General features: G+C 43.3%; 1 pseudogene; it reads right to left on the bottom strand.

The window, feature by feature from the left end:
* Positions 1 to 3,759: 3,759 nt before the first annotated feature.
* On the bottom strand, positions 3,760 to 11,253 carry LOC129039030 (tubulin beta chain-like; annotated as a pseudogene).
* Between the last annotated feature and the right edge of the window lie 9,761 nt (positions 11,254 to 21,014).

The following is a 21,014-nucleotide window of genomic DNA, read 5'->3' as shown; positions in this document are numbered from 1 at the left end:
GCTGATGTGTGTAAGGAGATCACTTAGAGGGTGGAGGAGGGTTCCCACAGGAAACAGCATACTTACGGGGTTCGATTGAAGAAAGTTTAGGGAAGAGCTACTTCTAAAAGTGTAGGCAGATCAAGGCAGCCACACAGGGGACAGTACAGCACCCAGGAAGTGGCAAGAGCAGAGCCTTTACCACACCAAGACCAGAGGGTCAAGGTAGCACAGCTGTGTACCAGGGTTTGGTGGAACCTGGAGCCAGGAAAGTGGCCACCTAACAAGCTGTGGCTCTTGAGGAATGACACTGCCAAAACCATGCCCAGAAGGAAAAGGGAGGGGTACCCCAACTGCCATGTCCTTCTAACCTCTGATTTCCTGCCCATGCCTCCCATTGGCCTAACCCAACCAGAAGACTGATGGCATGGTAGCCCAGATGATGCAAACTGTAAAGGTCAGCCTCCTGGACACAGGAGGATGTAGAGGAGAAAATGTGCACAGGAGGTTTGTTATGGACCACATGTTTGCATCCTCCACTCCCCAATTTATATTGAAGCCCTAACCCCCAATATGATGGTATTTGGAGGTAATTGGATTTAGATGAGGTCATGAGGGTGGAACCCATGATGGGATTAATATCCTTAGAGCAAGAGAGATTAGTCTCTTCCTCCCATGGGAGGAAAAAGCAACTTTGTAAGTTAGGAAGAGGGCCCTCACCAGGAAGAAAATCTGCTAGCACCTTGACTTTGGACTTCCCAGCCTCCAGAACTGAGACATAAATGTCCATTGTTTAAGCTACCCAGCCTATAGTATTTTGTTATGCCAGCTCAAGTTGACTAAGACAAATCTCTAGTGGTAATTCCAGCATTATGGTGGGCTGATGGCATAGCAGAGAAATGGGAAGATTTGAATGAGATTTAGTAAGTCCATCCAACTAGAGGACTTGTTTCCAAGGGGTGATGAGCACAGAAGTACTACAGACATGGTCCACAGAAGGGACCTCCTTTCCCCTCTATGTGGGAAAAAGAGAGCTCAGGAATATCTACCACCCTTTAGCACCCTCACTCCTTCTTAGGAGAGTAATGGTTAATGCAGTAGGTTAGAATATGACATTCACAGGGCCATGCTTCTCTGGTGGATAGGTACACGTGTCAGTGCTCTTAGGCAGAATGACTTTACCTCACTCTCTTCTTTTCAACCAGCATCCACATCCTATGATGGCCTTGACCATGGGTAGAATTAGTCAGCTGAGCCAGAGTCCCTCATATCCTCTGGCTGTATATCTCACCCAGTGATCCTGGGCATGTGCTTCTGCACTATAGGCCAGCTTTCCCCTCTAACGGCATAATGTTAGAGTTGCAGGGTTGTAGGAGGGGAGGATGTTTGGGAATTTGATCATGGCTTAGACCCAAGTCACATTTTTTGGGCCACCACCCCCAACAATAAAGTTTATAGCTTGATCTTGGCTGAGATGTCCCTGGTGTTTACCTTTCAATTAGTTCTGAGATAAGACAGGAAATAAAGAAATGAATATCTCCAAAGACCCCAGCTGTGGGTTTTCCACACATGCTATGTGATACCAGAGTCATATCGGCTTCTGACTGAACCTCCCAGAAGTTGAACATTTGTTCAACCAGCAAATGTTCACTAATGTCCTGCACAACAGGTAAGACTTCTAAATGGTAGTTGGGAAGCTGTCTTTTTATCCAAAAAGGAGAGCTACATTACTGGGGGCTGCCATTCTTTTCACAAAGTGTATCATCAAAGGGAAATGGTTGTGTTCCAAATCAGAAGTGTGTGGTTACCAAATTATATATGACTAGAATCATAAAAGCAGCTGAGTGTTAAATACATATTTGTGTGTGTAATCACTTGGATATGCAAAGTTTACCTTATACCTCTTTTCTTTACTGCAATAGAGAGGATCTAATACAGGCCTCTATGGGGTATGGAACAGCATGGGCCCAGAGGAAGATCAACAAATAATGTAGACCAGAATGGAGAAAAAGTCCAGTAAGGGATGCAGCAATTGACAACACAAAGTTCATGCCATGCGTCTGTAGCTTGAAATAATGTTTGTAAACTTAGCTTAATATAATAGCCTACCAGCCACTTTAAGTTTATCCATGCCTACTTGTTCCAAAAATGATTGAGTATGCATATCATACATTATTTGCAATTTATAACAACCATTCTCTTTATAAAGTCTAAAGGTCAAGAACCCTTTGAGTATTATTGACAATTACAGATGTTTAGTTCAGATATCTCAGCACCAGAACCTTCTCTGTAATGAAAGATGTATATTTCTATCTGAGAGCATCACATTTAAATATTCAGAAGTAGCTGATCTATAAACACTGGAGATTAGTTACAAGAAGCTAGCAATCCCAATGTCTTTGTCTTAGCATCTTTTTGTGAAGGAACTCAGAGTAAGATCTCAGTGCATGTAGTTTATTTTGGATGTGATCCCAGGAAACTGGTTGGGGAGTGAGACAAGGAAGGGAGCAGCCAACAAAGGCTACCTTACTCACCACTGTAGCTCCTGAAGCTTAATCCTGTTGAAGGATTCTGGGAGCCACAGTACGAAACAAGCTTTAGAGTTATCCCACCTAAAAGGCAAGGGAGCCAACGCCAACTCCCATCAGTCATTAGTTGAGGACTCCTAGTGTGTGTGTTTATCCACTGTTGCAGGATAGAGGAAGTCCTCAGGCTGAGAAGCAGGTGCTGGTGAATGGGAGTCAGGCCAGCATGCCCTGAAATGGAAGGGGCTGAAGAAGCCTGGGCAGGGTACCAGCAGCGTCTGCTACACGCAACCACAGACCTTTGGCCCTCTCTACCATTATTTAGAGGGCCTGGATGGAATGAGTGCCCTGGATGACACAGAAGGGCACTGGGTGATTATATTGGACCAGACCAGCAGGAGGACATAACTCACTGAGTATCCTGATATGAGTCAAGGACACTGCACTAGAGACTTTACAGCAAGATGTTACTGAGCACCTTACTTATGTTCAAATGTAAGAACTCAGGATTATGAAGAAGCAGGAAGCCAGAGCCCTAGACACTCTGGTCTGAGCCTGGTCTGTGGTCATGTTTAAGCAGTTCATACCTGAGTGTCTCTTTTACAGGGGATTTCATGTGTTTGGAAGGATTCTTTCTCCTAAGCCTGTTATCTTAAAAGTGTCTTGATTTCTCAAGCAAACCTCAATCCATAATATTTGGAAGGAAGGGCCTCTTGGTTCCTTATGCACTTCACCCTCCCAGTTTCCCAATGCTGGATCCTAATCTAGAGAATCTGTTCCTTGTAGTGCAAGTTAAATGAAACCATCCTTAAATGAATGCCCAAAGATTGGCAACCAAACAATGCTTCTCGAAGTGTGGTTCTGAGATCCCCTGCCCCAAGAGCTGGAGGAACTTGTTTAAAAGGTGGATTTGGGGACTCCATTCCACACCCATTGAATCTGAATCTGAGTCTCTGAGAGAATAGCTGCACCTATTTTTTTTTTTAAGAAATCCCATTTATTTTTGGCTATTGGGGCAATGTCATCTTTTCAGCAAGTTTAACACATTATAGAAATCTCAAATGTAGGATAGAACAAAACCAAGTGTAGGGGTAGGGGAAGCAACAGCAAAAAGAAGATATGAGATGTTGCAGAAAAGATGGAGGAGAGGGTTCCCCTCTCCTCTGGGGATTGATTCAAACACTGATGTGGCAGTATACACCATCACACATAGTCAGGGATGTTAATACCTTTTCAGGGTAAGAAAAGGTGGGGATTAAGACATTTCTGGAGGCTTAGGGACCAAGGATGGTCTCTTTTCCCCACTTGATCCCTTTCTCTGATCTGTGATGTACTTGAAGAGCTTCTGGATGACCATGTTATTGACAATACCAGTGAATGACATTTTCAGGCCACGAGATGGGATGTCAGACTGTTCTTGACGTTGTTGGAGATCCATTCCACAAAGTAGCTGCTGTCTTTGTTTTGCACATTTAACATTTCGTCATTGACGTCCTTCATGGATATCTGACCACTGAAGACAGCAGCCATGGTGAAGTATCAGCCATGGCGGGGTTCACAGGCAACTATCATGTTCTTGGCATTGAAGACATGCTGGGTGAATTCAGACACTGTGAGCTCAATACTGCTGGCTTCCACGGCTGGTGAGAAGGGAAGAGCCAGGCATAAAGAAATAGAGATGTGGGAAGGGGACCATGTTGACTGCCAACTTGTGGAGGTAGGCATTGAGCTGGCCAGGGAAGCAGAGGCAGGTGATGACACTGTTCATGGTGGCTGAGACGAGGGGGTTCATATCCCCGTAGGTTGGTGTGGTCCACTTCAGAGTGCGGGAGCAGATGTTATACAGGGCTTCATTGTCAATGGAATACATCTCATCAGTGTTCTCTACCAACTGATGGACAGAGAGGGTGGCACTGTAGGGCTCGACCTTGGTGTCACTTTGGGTGAAGGCACTACACTGAAGATGTTCACAATGCAATCAGGGTACTCTTCTCAGATCTTGCTAATGAGAGCACCCATTCCAGAGCCTGTGCCCCTGCCTAGTGAGTGGGTCACCTAGAAGATCTGCAGGCAGTCACAGTTCTCTGCCTCCTTCCATACTGAAAGAGAGAAAGAAAAGAAAATTTTGATTACCTAGAATTGCTGTTTAAGCTGAAATAGGCTTTTGATAACCGTACCCCCTAGCCCCCAAAGTTGAAGTTAAAGAATATTAACTGCTTCTCTGTGAAACATTAACCATATCTCTGCTCTGCATATTTTGTAAGCTCTGTAAGTTCCTGTTTTTCTTGCTGTGTAGCGCAAGGTCACAAGACAGATAAGCACGAGCTGCAAAACATATTTTCCTTTTCTAAGATTTAACACCTGTCACATGATTAATGGCTTTTGTTCTCACTTCTGTAAGCCTGCTTTCTGCTTCACGTTTTTCCTCCCTCAAGATGCTTAAAAGGGCCTGTGTCCCTCTTTGTTCAGGGCTCAGGCTTTCCGGATGTGAGTCCACTGAGCCAGTGTACACCTTAATCCTCCTGTAACCCTATCAGTCTCTCCAGTTCTGATTTCCCAATACATTTTATGGGGGCTCGTCCAGGATTGGAGATGGCAGATTTTCTCTCCTTTGCCTGTGGGATTGGAGCCTGGGCTGGGGGAGACCCAAGACCCTAGGCACCAATGGGAGAACTTCAGCCCAGAGAAGAGATTGACTGTCCTGCATCCTGGTGCCCTTCCCTGGCAGTGCAACAGAACCAGAAAAGGGGCTGCAGGATGATTCCAGGAGCAGCATGCATTCTTCAGAACCACAGTAAGGTTTGGGGCCCCAAGACGGGACCCCTTCCATAAAGACGGAAGGGGAGACTGAATGCCTCCCAGGGTGTAACTACTAGTTTGGCCCCAGAGGGGCTGAGGGCAGAGAAGGTGGCTCACCAATTCAGATGAAGTTAACACCCCCACTGACACAGGATGAGAGAGAGGCTCGCTAAGTTGGCTTAGGAAAGGAAACTAAAACTGAAGGTGGTGAGAATGGCTCACCACCCCAATTAAGGAACAGGTACTGGGGAGTGAGGAGGTGTGTGAAAGTGTGTGAAAGAGACAGTTCCAGGAGGGACCAATGTGGGGCATGATGTGGGGAGGCACAGATCTCTTAGTATTGGCATTGTGCTCCAAAGCAAGTGTGTGACTGATCAGGCCTAGGTCGATCCACATATGGCTGATAGGATCTGCCTTATGATTGCAGCAGTCATAACAGGAATAAAGTATTCTCCTAGCTAAGTGGTGCCTGAAACTCCCATAATAGGAACCGGTCTGGTCAGTCCAGCACAAAAGGCTGAGTGAGTGTGCATCGTAAAGGGAGGAATGGGAGGAAAATTGTCGAAACCCACTCCATTGGAGTACATGTTAAAGAATTTTAAGAAAGGTTTTGGAGGAGATTATGGAGTTAAACTGACCCCCAAAAGGTTGAGAACTCTGTAAATTAGAATGGCCTTCTTTGAATACAGAGTGGCCAGCTGAAGGAAAAATAGACAGGGAAGCAATTGGCCATGTATTTAGGGTGGTAAGTGGGGTCAAGGACAGCCTTGGCATCCAGATCAATTTACATACATTGACTCCCGATTGAACGTGGTCCAGACTTGCCCCAAATGGCTCTACAGCCTTGTTTGGCAATCTATTGTAAAGCCTTGGTGGCCCAGGCTGAGCTTAAGGTGATAGAAAAGCCAATTATGCCAGGGACCTCAGAGGAAAAGAAAAAGTAACAGGAGAGCCAGGAAAAGCCAGTCCTACAAGGACCTCCCAGAGGAAAGAGTTTTCTCCCTGTTATGTTCCAATATACCTGTCCTTGTCAGGGCTAGGACAGGGTACAGAGCAAATAGCCCTTGAGGAATCAGGCTCAGAGGAAAGCAAGTCTCAAGCATCTCCCCACAGGGGAGAGCCTGAACCCCTGCCCATGAAAGCTAAAGAGGAAAAGCAAGGCGATGTAGCAAGCCACCTCCAGTCTGGGCACACCCAAGCCTTACAAATGCCCCTCTGTGAGACTTCAGCACAAACTTATAATGAGCAAGGCCAGGTTGGGGGAGGGCCGTGGATTTTCATCTACCAGCCCTTCTCTATGACAGACAACCTAAATTGGAAACGACATACTCCCTCCCAAACAGAGAAGCCCGAGGCTCTCATAGACTTGATGAGGTCCATTTTTCTGACTCATAACCCCACCTGGCCAGACTGCCAGCAGCTCCTTCTGACACTGCTTAATACAGAAGAGCACTGGAGAGTGACCCAAGCAGCTCTCCAGTGGTTAGAGAACAATGTGCCAGATGGCACAAATGATGTCTGGCATTATGCCCAGGAGTGGCTCCCAGAGACAGATCCTAACCTGGACCCAAATGAGGCAGGGGAGCTCCAACACCTGCAAAGGTACCAAGAAGCACTCTTAAATGGAATGAAAGCCAGTGGGAAGAAGGCCATGACAATAGGAAAGATTTTAGAGGTCCTACAAAAGGCTAATGAAAGCCCAAGTCAGTTCTACAAGAGGCTCTGTGAGACATACTGGCTCTATACTCTATTTGATCTGGAGGCTGTTGAAAATCAGCACATGGTGAGTACCTCATTTGTTGGCCAGGTACAAGGTGACATTAAGCAAAACTTCAAAAATTGGAAGGTTTTGCAGGCATAAATGCTACTGAGCTTACAGAGGTGGCTACCAAGGTGTATGTCAACTGTGAGCAAGAGGAAAAGAAGGAAGCTGGGCAGAGGCTTAAGAAAAAGGCTGAGCTATTGGTGGCAGCCCTGGTTGAAAGAGAGACTGGCATTGTGAGGGGACGCAGTCATGGTCATGGAAGAGGTCAGGCTAGCCCAAGATTTGAAGGCCAGATTAGGCTGGAGAGGGATAAATGTGCACTATGCAAAAAGGACACTGGAAGGATGAATGTCCAGAGAAAGATAAAGGAAATAGCCATGACCAGGGAATTTGGCTTAGAGCCACCCGCTGCCAGCCATTGTGTTCTAAAACCAGATGCTGACCTGATCAGCCTAGCAAAGGCTGCAGGCAATGAGGACTGAGGCAGACCAGGCTCCATCTCTTCAGGCCCCCAGGAGCCTATGGTCTCAGTAGAGGTAGGGGACAAACAGATGGACTTTATGGTAGATACAGGAGCCAAAAACTCAGTAGTGACCTGACCTGTAGGGCCACTATCCAAGAATTATACAACTATTACTGGGGCAACCGGAATCTTTGAAAAAGAGGCCTTTCTGTCAAGGAGGTGCATTATTGGAGGATGGGAAGTCAGCATGAGTTTCTATACCTCCCAAACTGCTCAGTCCCCTTGCTAGAAAGAGACTTACTCCAAAAACTACAGGCACAAATTTCCTTCAGGCCACAAGGAAACATGTCCTTAAACTTCAGTCAGCCAAAGGCTGTGGTGTTAACCCTCACACTCCCAAAGGCCAAGGAGTGGAGGCTATATGCAGAAGTACCACTTAAGCCAGGACTGTCAGAACCTCTTGAAATATATGGGCTAATTGTCAAAATACCTGGAGTGTGGGCAAAGGAAAACCCACCTGGGCTGGCTGTAAATCAGGCACTAGTCCTAGCAGAGCTAAAACCGGGAGCCTCCCCAATATGAGTACGCTAATACCCAATTTTCATAGACGCCATCTGAGGTGTTCAAAAGCACGTAGACCAGCTTTCCAAGCACGGAATCATAGTTAAATGCAGATAACCTTGGAACATTCCTTCATTGCCAGTGCAGAAGCCATCTGGTAAATATAAGCCAGTGCAGAATTTGCATGCTATAAACTAGGTCATGGAGACAATCCACCCGGTAGTGCCCAACCCATACACCTTAATGGGACAAATACCAGCTAGTGCAGCCTGGCTTATTTGCTTAGACCTAAAAAATACATTCTTTTGTCTCCAGCTAGCACCAATAAGCCAGCTTATCTTTGCATTTCATTGGGATGAAACACAGCACACTTGGACAAGGCTCCCACAGGGGTTCAAGAATTCCCCTATGATCTTTCAAGAAGTGCTGGCATCAGATCTCAGCTTATGTCCCACCTAATGACAAATGCATCCTGCTGCAGTGCATAGACAGTCTCCTATTTGCAGCCCTTACTTGAGTGGACTGCCTACAGGGCACTAAGAAGTTCCTCCACCTTTTGTGGAAAGCAGAATATAAAGTATCTAAGAAAAAGGCACAAATCTGTTTAGAAGGAGTCAAATATCTAGGTTTTGAAATAAGTCATGAGAAACGTGAACTTCGCAGTGAACAAAAGCGGGCTGTGTGTGTACTTCCCACCCCAACCACCCAGTGTCAAATAAGTTTTTAAGAGTAGCAGATTTCTGCTGCATTTGGATTCTAAACTTCTCACTTATGGTAAAACCCCTATATGAGGCCACAAAAGGGGGAAAAGGGGAGCCCCTCCTTTGGGAGGCTGACCAAAAAAGGCTTTTAAGAAAATCAAAAAGGCCTTGATTCAGTCCCCAGGGTTAGGACTGCCAGATCAAACCAAGCGCTTCTTTCTGTATGTCCATGAATGGGAAGGAATGGCTATAGGGGTCCTAACTCAAATTATGCGGTCGTGGCATCGACCTGTGGCATACTTATCTAAACAACTAGACCTGTTGGCACTAGGCTGGCCTCCTTGTTTCAAAGCTTTAGCCACCATGGCTCTGCTGGCACAAGAGGCTAACAAATTGGCCCTAGGACAAAAATTGGTTATTCAAGTGCTACACACAGTTATCACCTTAATGGGTCAGAGAGAACATCATTAGGTATCATCAAACCCAAGAATGACTAGATATCAAGGACCCTTATGTGAAAATCCTCACATAATTATAAAGACTGTAAATACACTAAACCTAGCTGCTCCGCTGCCCATAGACCAAAAGACCCCCTACCTCAGCATTACTGTGTGGACGTAGATGAGGTATTCTCCAGCTGAAGGGACTTAAAAGACCAGCCCTTTGGTGGGCCAGATGTTGAGTATTTCATGGATGGAAGCAGATTTGTCTCAGAAGGGGTCCGGTGAGCACAGCATCTACCTTCTGGGACTTCAGCTCAAAAAGCAGAACTGATAACTCTAACAAGTGCCCTGCTGCTAACCAAAGGAAAAGTGGTCAATATTTATACTGACTCTATGCCTTTGCCACATTACATACCCATGGAGCTATATATTTTTTAAAAAGCTAAGAAAAGCATAACCACAAAAAAGGACACAAACATAAAAAAGGATATAGATATAGGAGACTGAAAAAATGAATGGCCTCCTGAGAGAATCAAGTACTATGGCTCAGCCATCTGGGCAGAGGATGAAACTTGGGGCTACTGTACCCCCATTTATGTGATAAATTTTATCATATGGTTACAGGCTGTTCTTGAAGTTATAACCAATGAAATATCAAGGGCCTTGAATTTGCTGGCCATGCAAGCCACACATATGAGAAATGCCCTTTATCAAAATAGTTTAGCACTAAACTACCTCCTGGCCTCAGAAGGAAGGAGTATGTGAGAAGTTTAACTTAAATTGCTGTCTAGAAATTGATGATAATGGATAAACTGTCATGGAAATAACTGCTAGTATGCAGAAATTAGCTCATGTTCCAGTCCAAACCTGAAAAGGTTTGTCTCCAGACTCCCTTTTCAGAAGATGGTTTTCATCTTTTGATGGATTTAAAACCTTAATAGGAGGGTTTATGCTTATCCTTGGCAGATGCCTAATTCTCCCTCATCTTCTGCCTCTTCTAATCAGGAGTAAACAGTCAACTATAGAAGCAATTGTGGCCAGACATACTACCACCCAAATAATGGCCTTAACTAAATATCAGCCTCTACCCAAGGAAAAATATGTGCCAACCAAGGAAGAAACAAATGATAGTGGTGACTTCTATTAAAATCCATTTATAAAAGGCACCAAAGAGGGGAATGAAATAGAGAAAAATATTATGATTACCTAAAATTGCTGTTTAAAGTTAGGCTGAAGTAGGTTTTTGGTAACCAGCGCCCTTGCCACCCACCAACCAAAGTTGAAGTTAAAGAATATTAACTGCCTCTCTCTGAAACATTAACCATATCTCCGTTCTGCTTATTTTGTAAGTTCTGTAAGTTCCTGTTTTTCTCGCTGAGCAGCTGCAAGGTCACAAGGCAGATAAGCATGAGCTGCAAAACATGTTTTCCTTTTCTAAGATGTAAGACCTGTCACATGATGATTAACTACTTTTGTTCTTTCTTCTGTAAGCCCACTTCCTGCTTCACATTTTTCTTACCTCAAACACTTAAAGGGGTCTGTCTGTCTTTGTTCGGGGCTCAGACTTTCTGGATGCGAGTCCCCTGAGCCATTGTACACCTTAATAAATCCTCCAGCAACCCTATCGTTCTCTCCAATTCTGATTTCCCGCTTACAGTACCACATCCAGGACAGAATCAACCAGCTCAGCCCCTTCTGTGTAGTGGCCTTTGGCCCAGTTGTTTCCAGCCCCAGACTGACCAGAAACAAAGTTGTCTCATCTAAAGATCTGGCCAAAAGGACCTCAGCAAACAGAGTCCATGGTCCCAGGTTCTAGATCCACCAGGATGGCACGAAGAACATGTTTGTCACCTGTGGCTTCATTGTAGTACATGGAGATGCAATCCAGCTACAGGTCGCTGTCCCCATGGTAGGTGATGGTGGGGTCAATGCCATGTTCATCACAGATTACTTCTGAGAATTTGGCACTGATCTGGTTGCCACAGTGACTGGCCTAGATATGCACGATTTCCCTCATGGTTAAAATTTAATTTTTTTGCTTACCTCAAGGTATCTATGGGGCAAGAAAACATGTAATTTTTTTCTCTGCTGGTCTCAGGTTGGAAGGCTGGAATGTGCCCCAGAGTCTGGAGCAGCAAGGTGAGAACACAGTGGCAGGAAGTTTGAGAGGGAGAAAGCAGCTGCACCTTTAAGATGCAACCTAGATGATTTTAATACATGAACCTAGACTTGTGGTTCTCAAATTTTGCTACACATTTGAATCACTTGGCGCACTCCTGAAACTCCCAATGTAAGGGCCACACCCAAAACCAATTAAACCTTCTGGCTAATGTCCAGATCTCACTCCTGGATTCTGGCTTAAGACTCCCCAGGTGATTTCAGTGTTTGGCCAACTTTGAGAAGTAGTGACCTATAGCTAGTAAAGATAAAGTGGTTACATGATTGACTTTGAGAACCTGGGTTTTCTCAGACATCAAAGAATTTTTAAAAACAGACCCTTGTTTCCTTCTGGCCTTAGAAATCTTAGATAAGATTTTCAATTTACAGGTGAGGAAGCTGAGTCCTAAAAGGTAAAAATGAAGTGGATGAACAGCTAATTAAATTGATATTTCTTTTTTTATTCAATATAATAAGTGTTCTTAAAAGTTTAGTGCCAATATTCAGTGTTTAAGTCATTGTCAAATGGAAAATCAGATTTATGTTACCCTAATATTCCAAGCATCTCCATTGCATGATTTAAAAAGTATTTTTAGGCCGGGCATGTTGGCTTATTAGCCAGGCATGACTGTGCATGCCTGTAATCCCACCTACTTGGGAGGCTGAGGCAGAAGAATTGCTTGAACGCAGGAGGTGGAGGTTGCAGTGAGCCAAGATAGCACCACTGCACTCTAGCCTGGGTGACAGAGCAAGACTGTCTCAAAAAATAGAGTATTTGTATGACTTTATTCTTGTACATTTTTCTCTTAATTTCTAAAAACATTTTAATATTTCAATGTCCTGACTAATCTCCTTAAACAATAACAGCAGAACTTTCGGCAAAAATTTGAAAAGACATATATAAAATCCACAAATAAGAGTTAAGTCCTCCAAACCATATAATAATAAAGCCACAGGCTGTTTATAATGAGCAAAATAAACACACACAAAATTTTGCATATACATACATAGTACAAGGCTGAAGTATTTTGACATTTATCTCAACATTTGCAAGTATATAAACTATTGGAAGCCCTGGCCAGGGAAATCAAGCAAGATAAAAGGCATCCGAATATAATAGGAAGAGAGGACGCCAAACTATCCCCATATGCAGATGATATTCTGTATCTAGAAAACCCCACAGTTTCAGCCCAAAAACTCCTTGAGCACATAAGCAACTTTAAAGTTTTGGGATATAATATCAACGTACAGAAATCAGTAGCATTCAGTTACCCTAATAGCACCCAAGCCAAGAGCCAAATCAGGAATGAAATCCTGTTCACGATTGCTACAAGGAGAATAAAATACCTAGGAATACAGCTAGCCAGGGAGGTGAAAGATCTCTACAATGGAGAACCACAAAACACTGTTCAAAGAAATCAGATGACACAAATGGAAGAAGATTTCATGCTCAGGGACAGTAAGAATCCATATTGTTAAAATGGCCATACTGCCCAAAGCAATGTAAAGATTTGATACTATTATCAATCTACCAATGACATTCTTGACAGAACTAGAAAAAACTATTCTAAAATTCATATGGAACCAAAAAGAGCCTGAATAGTCAAGGCAGTCCTAAGCAAAAAGGACAAGGCTGAAAGCATCATGCTATCTGACTTCAAACTATGCCAAAGGGCTACAGTAAACAAAACAGCATGGTACTGGTATAAAAATGGACACATAGACGAATGGAATGGAATATAGAGCCCAGAAATAAGGCCACACACCTACAACCATCTGATCTTTGACAAAACTGACAAAAACAAGCAATAGTGAAAGGACTTCCTATTCAGTAAATGATACTGGGATAATTGGCTAGCCACATGCAGAAAATTGAAACTGAACCTCCTTCCCTACACCATATACAAAAATCAACTCCATATATAAAAATCAACTCAAGCTGGATTACAGACCTAAATGTGAAACATAAAACTATAAAAACTGAGATAATCTAGGAAATACCACTTTGGACATAGTAATGGGCAAAGATTTCATGACAAAATGCCAAAGCAATTACAACAAAAGCAAAAATTGAGAAGTGGTTCCTAATTAAAGAACCTCCGTACAGCAAAAGAAACTATCAACAGAGTAAACAGGCAAGCTACAGAATGGGAGAAAATATTTACAAAGTATGCATCTGACAAAGATCTAATATCCAGAATCTACAAGGAACTTAAACATACAAGCAAAAAACAATCGCATTAATAAGTGGGCAAAAGAAAGAACTCTTCTCAAAAGACATACATGAAGCCAACAAGCATATGAAAAACTCCATATCACTGATCATTAGAGAAATGTAAATCAAAACTACAATGAGATACCATCTGACACCAGTCAAAATGGCTTTTTTTTTTTTTGAGACAGTGTCTCTGTCGCCCAGGCTGGAGTGCAGTGGCACGATCGCAGCTCACTGCAGCCTCCGCCTCCTGGATTCAGGCAATTCTCCTGCCTCAGCCTCCCAAGTGGTTGGAATTACAGGCATGTGCCACCATGCCCAGCTAATTTTTGTATTTTTAGTAGAGACGGGGTTTCACCATGTTGGCCAGGCTGGTCTTGAACTCCTGACCTCAGGTGATCCACCTGCCTAGGCCTCTGAAAATGCTGGGGTTACAGGTGTGAGCCACTGCACCCAGCCTTCAGCATGGCTATTATTAAAAAGTCAAAAAATAACAGATACTGGTGAGGTTGCAAAGAAAAGGGACTGCTTATACACTGCTGGTGGGAGCGTAAATTAGTTCAACCATGTGGAAAGTGGTGTGGTGGTTCCTCGAAGCACTGAGGACAGAACTACCACTTGACCCAGCAATCCCATTACAGGGTGTATACCCAAAGGAATATAAATTGTTCTACCATAAAGACATACACATGTATGTTCATTGCAGTAAAATTCACTGTAGCAAAGACATGGAATCAACCTAAATGCCCATCAGTCATAGGCTAGATAAATAAAATGTGGTACATTTACACCATAGAATACTATGTAGCCATAAAAGGAGGAGATTGTGTCCTTTGCAGGAACATGGATGGAGCTGGAGGCCTTTATCCTTAGCAAGCTGACACAGAAACAGAAAACCAAATACCTCATCTTCTCATTTATAAGTGAGAGCTAAATCATAACATGGACACATACAGGGGAACAACAGATACTAGGCCTATCAGAAAGGGCAGGGTAGGAGGAGAGAGGTTAAGAAAAAACAACTCATATACTATGCTTAGCATCTAGGTGATGGAATAATCTGTACCCAAAACCCCAAAGTCACAAGTTTACCTATATAACATGCACATGTACCCATGAACCTAAAATAAAAGTTAAAATATTTTTTAAAAAATTACTGACTATATTGCATACATTTTGGGATTTGTATGTTTATTACCATAGCTGTGTATATTTTCCCCACATGGAAATTTAAAAACTCTGGTTAATTTTTTTTTTGAGAAGCTCATATGCAATGGAATGTCATAAGGTAACTCTCAATAACTTTTTGTTTGCTTCCAGGAGATCTTGCTTATAGAAAATTGTTACAGTGAAATAACCTCAGTTATTTCCCTTCACTTCAGTGCATCACATCTTACCTGAAAATGAAGATGATCCCACTCCCAGGGAGGGGTGAGACCAACTCCTCCCTACAGGCAGCACAGACATGATTCTCCTCGTGTGCAATATGGCCACATTAGAAACCCAACAAAATCAGTATCATCCAATCAAATATACCAAGGAACCATAAATGGGTTTTAGTATTGGTATCTCATTTTCAACTTCAGATTTTAGAAAATTAACATGAAAGAAAAAACACCTTTTTAAAAAGAAAATGACAGCCTTCCTATAGGAGCTGTTTGCCAAAATGTAAAGGTGATTGAGTTGCGCTGAAACCAACCATTGCTTAGTTTGATTTTTCCTGGTGCCAAGAATTGTTTGCTTCATGCATTATAAGTTCTTATTTTTCTTTATGCTTCAAACCTCCCAGAAAAAGAAATTAAATACCCAAGGTGAGTCTGTATTATTTCCATAACATAGAATTGGCCTACCTTAAAGGAAACCCTCACCTGGGACATTGCTTGTAGAAATACTGAAGCAGGCAGGGCAAGGCATTCTTGCAAGTGTGCAGCACTTTCTGCCTAAAGTTCTGCTTTTCTGAAACCATCTCCCAATTCTGGCTCCTATACTCTGCCATGCAATGAGAGGGCTGATCTTTCAGACATATGCCTATGACTTGGAGTGGACCAGGTTGGAGACTCAGGACAGGTGGCTGGAAGCCCAGAACTATATGGCCGGTATGTGCTCCTGGTAAGATGTGAAAGTTATTTCAGTTTGATGCTACTTTATTCTAGAGTCTCATGTTTATTAGCTTCATTTTCCTCCTCCTCTGATTTCGTAGGCAATGGGGTCTGTGTCAACAAAGGTCCAGTCAGGAAAAAAAACACTCCAGGTACTTCAAGAGTGGGGATTTAACTTGGGGTGGTTCTCAGCTGCTTTGCTTCTGGGGACTTACGGTGTGGGGGGTGGTGGTAGGGCATGCCACCTCCTGAGGTATGCACCCAGGGCATGTATACTAGGTTTTCCATCCTAGAGATACCCAAGTTCCTGGATGCTAGCAGGAAGGGGAAGAAGAAAATCCTCCTCTCCAACCCCAGAACAGTTCTCCTGGGCCCAGAGGCTCAAGAGCCTTGCTCTGTGTATCAGTGTCTCCTGAAGAGCAGGTCTGACCTCTCTCTCTGTTGAGGCTGGACAGGACTTAGACCTCAGACTACCTTTGTTACACTTTCTTCCTGAAGAAGACCTCAGACTACCTTTGTTACTTTCTTTCCAACCCAACCAAAATTGCTCCCCCAAATTACAAAGCAAAAATTCCCATCTTGTATCTATCCATGTACATAGGTACATTTGGGAGAGACAGAGTGAGGCATTGTCTGTGCAATGGGCAAGGCCCAGCTCAAGCAACAACAAAAACAATACAGAAAAGATCAGTATTAGTATAGGTATATATAAAAATGAAAATCTCAAACCCCCTTCCCCTATCATAGATCTGTTTACATGCCCATTTTCTTCCTATTCTCTTGACCCCCTGCACCTAAAAAAGTTAAGCGGGCCATGCTTACTAGTCCCCAAGGCCATACCTCCCAATCCCAAATGCATAGCCAAGAGGCTGAATGTTGCTTCAAGCTCCAGTACAATAAAGCCATCAGAAGCTTGGGAAGGTCCCAGGATTCAAAGAGCCATTGGCCTTTTGTTATCTATTGCTATGAAAGAAAATTCTTCAACATTTAACAGGTTAAAACAACAAACATCACTATGTAGCCCATAAATATGTATAATTGTGTCCATTTAAAAAGTTTTGTTTTTTTTAGTTTCTAAGGATCAGAACTTCAGGAATAGCTAGTTTGGTCCTGGCTCTGGAGGCTGCTGTTGACTGGGACCAGACCTCAAGCATCCAGGCCTGGAGGATCTGTTCCAAGCTCACTCACACGGTTGTTGTCAGGCCAATGATCCAAGAGGGAGAGAGAACCCAAAACTGAAGCTGCAGCGTCTTTTATAACCTAATTTCGTAAGTGGAGTGCCATCACTTCTGCTGCTATTGGGGTTGCAGAACCAACCCCTGGTACAAAGCAAGAGGGGACTACACAAGAGCCTGAATACCAGTAAGTGGGGATCATTGAGGACCATCTTGAAAGCTGGCTGTCATGTCCTCTGATACCTCCTACCCAGCTTTTGCAAAGAGTAATACCAGAGCAGGGAGGTCCTATTCCACTTAACAATCAGCAGTAATTGCTTTTCATTCAGTTCCTGTTCCTTATCCTCCTCCAAGGATCATTGTGAACTAAAGGGATGACTGACATTCTTGGATCCCATGGAAATACCACCAAATGCTATTAACTATAATCATGGCAGATCAAGTGAGTACATGTGTAGAATTTGGGAGTTAAGCACTATATTGGAAAGTTGAGGTCTCTGACGTATAGCTGGTCTAGGATCATAAATTGAGTTTGGATCTTGGCCTGCATTGGAATTTTTAGGGCCAGGGGAGTCTCACTCTGGGACATTAGACTGGAAGTGGCTACACGTACAATGAGGCCTTGCATGCTAACCTCATTCCAGATAGAGAAGGGCAGGGCTCTCATCTGGGCCAGAGCAAGTGTAATTAAAAAGAAGTCCTTTAATCTTTGGTGGACGTAATGGCTTTTTGCTATCACAACTCCTCCTCCCTCCTGTCAAAAAAATATATATTCTCAAATGCTGCTCAGGAATTTTTTGCTTCTCCAGGGGAGCTATAGTTCTGATGTTGCAAGCAACATAGCAGAGGAAAGGGATTTTTATGCTTCCTTTGGAGTAGTAAAATCAACCAAGTCCTAGGGAATGCAAAGGCTAAAGTAAGACGAGATTTTGCAGCATGTGGAGCAAAGGTCCTGATGTATTTCACTTGGTTTCTGAAGCATGAACTAGGGGCAGTCTAAGATACCAGAAAAAGTCAAAAGTGTTTTTCCTATTCCTTTACTCGACAATCAACACAGAATACTTCACCTCTGGTCACTACAATGTGTGGGGATTTCTCCTCACACAAAACTAGTCAATTATCCAGCAGACACAGGCTGGGTGTCCTTTAATTCAATTCTGATGCTATCTATCTGGAGATAGCATCAGATACCACAGGCTGAGGGCTCAGTCCCACAAGACTGCCCCCGACTTCAGGTATCAGCTGCAAGTAGTAGGTTGCTGCCTACACTTCTGACCAACTGGCTATGTAGCAGGAGTTCTCATAAGCCCCTCCTTGGACTTGATTAATTTTCTAGAGTGGCTCATAGAACTCAGGGAAACACTTATATTTGCCCATTTATTATAAAGGATATCACACAGGGTACAGGTGAGCAGTCAGATGGAAGAGAGACACAAGGTAAGGCATGTGGGAAGGAGCTTCCATGCCCTCTCTGGGCAACATCTTCCAGACACCCTCATGTGTTGAGTTTAGCTATCCAGAAGCTACCTGAACTTAGTCCTTCTGGGTTGTTATGGAGGCTTCTTCACAAAGGCACGATTTATTACATCATTGTCCATTGCTGATCAACTCAACCTTCAGCCACGTTTCCCTCTCAGGAGGCTGGGGATGGAGCTAAAAGTTCCAACCCTCTAATCCTGTCATGGTCTTTCCAGTGACCAGCTCCCAACCTTGGAGCTACTTAAGTGACTCAGCCATCGGTCATCTCATTAGTATACCAAAGACGCTCCAGAAACTCTGGAGGTTCCAAGGATTTTAGAAGCTATAGATGTGTATGTATATGTCTGGAAACTGAGAAAAAGCTAAATATATATTTTACAGAATCACAGGTGGCTTCTGTAGTTATTCAAGTTGGCTTAAGAGAAGCAAATGGTAAAGGTCAATGAGGTTACTGGACTTCCGCTAGGTTAAAAAATATTTTATATCAGGATAGGCTAGATTGTACTGTAGTAACACAACCCCCAAATTTTGGTGGCTCAAAGGTTTATTTCTTTATCATGCTTCATGTCCATAAGGGGTTGGCCTGAGTGTTCTGCTCTTTATCACTCAGGCTGGTGAAGCATCCACCATTTTGAACTTGCCAGGTCATAATGCCCATAAAGAAAGAACACTCTGGAGAGCCTCCCACCAAAAACTAAATCCTCTGTCCCAAATAGACATTGTTTCCAGTCATTTCTGCTCACCATTTTGGACTTCATGAGTTATATGATCCAAACTAACCAGGAACCAGGAAATAGGTTTTTTTTAATATGTGCCTGGAGTGAAGAAGGTGAATATTGGTGAACAGCATTATTAAAGACCACGACTGTCATCCTATAAAAGTGAAGCCCAGATTTTCTCTTCTTTTGCTTTGTCTACTTCAATTCACCCAGATAGCACTGCATCTGTGTTAGTGTCTGTAGCTGGCAACAGCAATGTGAGGCTAGAGACAGTAATATATGCTGTGTTCTGGAAACATTATGCTTCTTTAGGAAATGCTATGGTTGTACCTAGGTGGTATGGGTCTAGAACTGGTGCTATGACATCCATAGGTTCTATCTACCATTTATTTGTAAGACTACCCTTAGGAAAAGTGGAACAGATGAGACTCAAGGTTGGAATTTAACAGTGAAAGTGCTAAAATAATTCCATCCCCTCCAGTGGAAGACATCCCAGGATGCTGCCATTGGAGAAGGGCCCACTCTTCCAAGGCTGCCTGGTGCCAGGTTCTTAGGGAGTATGAAGTCAAGCTCATGTCAGGAAAGAGAATGCAACTCAAATGGTTCAAAGGAAGAGGACTTAATGGAAGGATTTTCAGAGGTGTGGGCAGGATTAAGAGAATCAACCAGGTTGTTGAGGCACCCAAGGCTAGCATCTGTAGGAACCTGGTAATCCCTTGAATCATAAGAAAATGAAATAATGTTATCTTAGCTCATCAGAGCCAGAACTGGGGAATAGGGGCTGCTGAACAGATCCATGCTTATTCAAGTATAGACCCACTGCCAGAAATGTGGCCCAAAGCAGGAAGGAAGCTGGAAGAAATAGTTCATCTTTTCCCACCTGTCAGTCTCCTATCAGTGTCTCATTGGCTGAACCTGTTGAAAAAGAAGACAGCTAGGAAGGGGGCTCCAGTGATGCACTTCACAGGCACCAGCTTCCTGGGCAGAGAGGTGCAGGAAATGATCTGAGAAAGATGAGGAGTGGGACTGGGGCTAGGGGAGTAAGCAGACTCAAAACAGTGAGACTGTCCCTAGCTGAGGTTGAGCAAAATAAGAAAATTACAGTGACTTTTGGCCTTTAATTTATCTAGGATTTTAATTTTCCCAAGGGAAGGGAGATTTTATTTTCTCCATGGCAACAAATAAAGTGTTCATTACTGAAGCTTAAATATCTCTGACAGAATTTAATAAAGGGAGAAGATTCATGTGGTTTGTTTGGGACATTTTTCATACTGAGCATTCTATGTGTGCTACTTAAGTGCCCACTGTTCTAGTGAACCAGGTTTATCCATGGCAGGCAACAATTTGAGTTAAGAAACAAAATTGAGGTGTCAATATCTGACTATGTGCTTGGGCCAAATGTGTTGGTTTATCCATTTCAGAAGCTTCTAGACTAGAGCCAACAGAAGAACTGCCCATTTCTCTGGGTTCAGGAATTTATAAAAGTCAGTGGTACTAGGAAGCAGCCTTAAGTGTTTACCTTGAAGGGAGGAACTTGCCCAAGTGAAGGAGCAGGTCTCATTCCTGGTTGACTATAGCCTTGAGTGAGGACAATAAACCTGAGCTCACAGTTCTGCTAAAACACAAAGCAGGTAAATGTTGATGAGGAAACATTTCCACCACTCCCACCAACCAACCCTCTCCTTCTTAATTTCTACTCAACACACAAGGAAGACCTGTTACATCTAAAGATATTGCTGAGATGTTGGTTGGGTCTCATTTACTAGTTGATGAAGAACTAGGCCTATAAGGGGATCCCTGATTCAGTGCACTCATTCTGTCAACTGGAATGAGAGCTCTAGGAAGTTTTTCATGATCTTTATTATTTGAGTATCTTCATCAAATTCCTACTGCTTGCAGTTTGAAGCTCAGCTCTCTTTAGCTAAGTATCTTGG

This window comes from Pongo pygmaeus, chromosome 5 (genome assembly GCF_028885625.2).
Source record: "Pongo pygmaeus isolate AG05252 chromosome 5, NHGRI_mPonPyg2-v2.0_pri, whole genome shotgun sequence".
In the NCBI taxonomy this organism is placed as follows: domain Eukaryota; kingdom Metazoa; phylum Chordata; class Mammalia; order Primates; family Hominidae; genus Pongo; species Pongo pygmaeus.
This window is presented reverse-complemented; position numbering and strand designations above follow the sequence as displayed.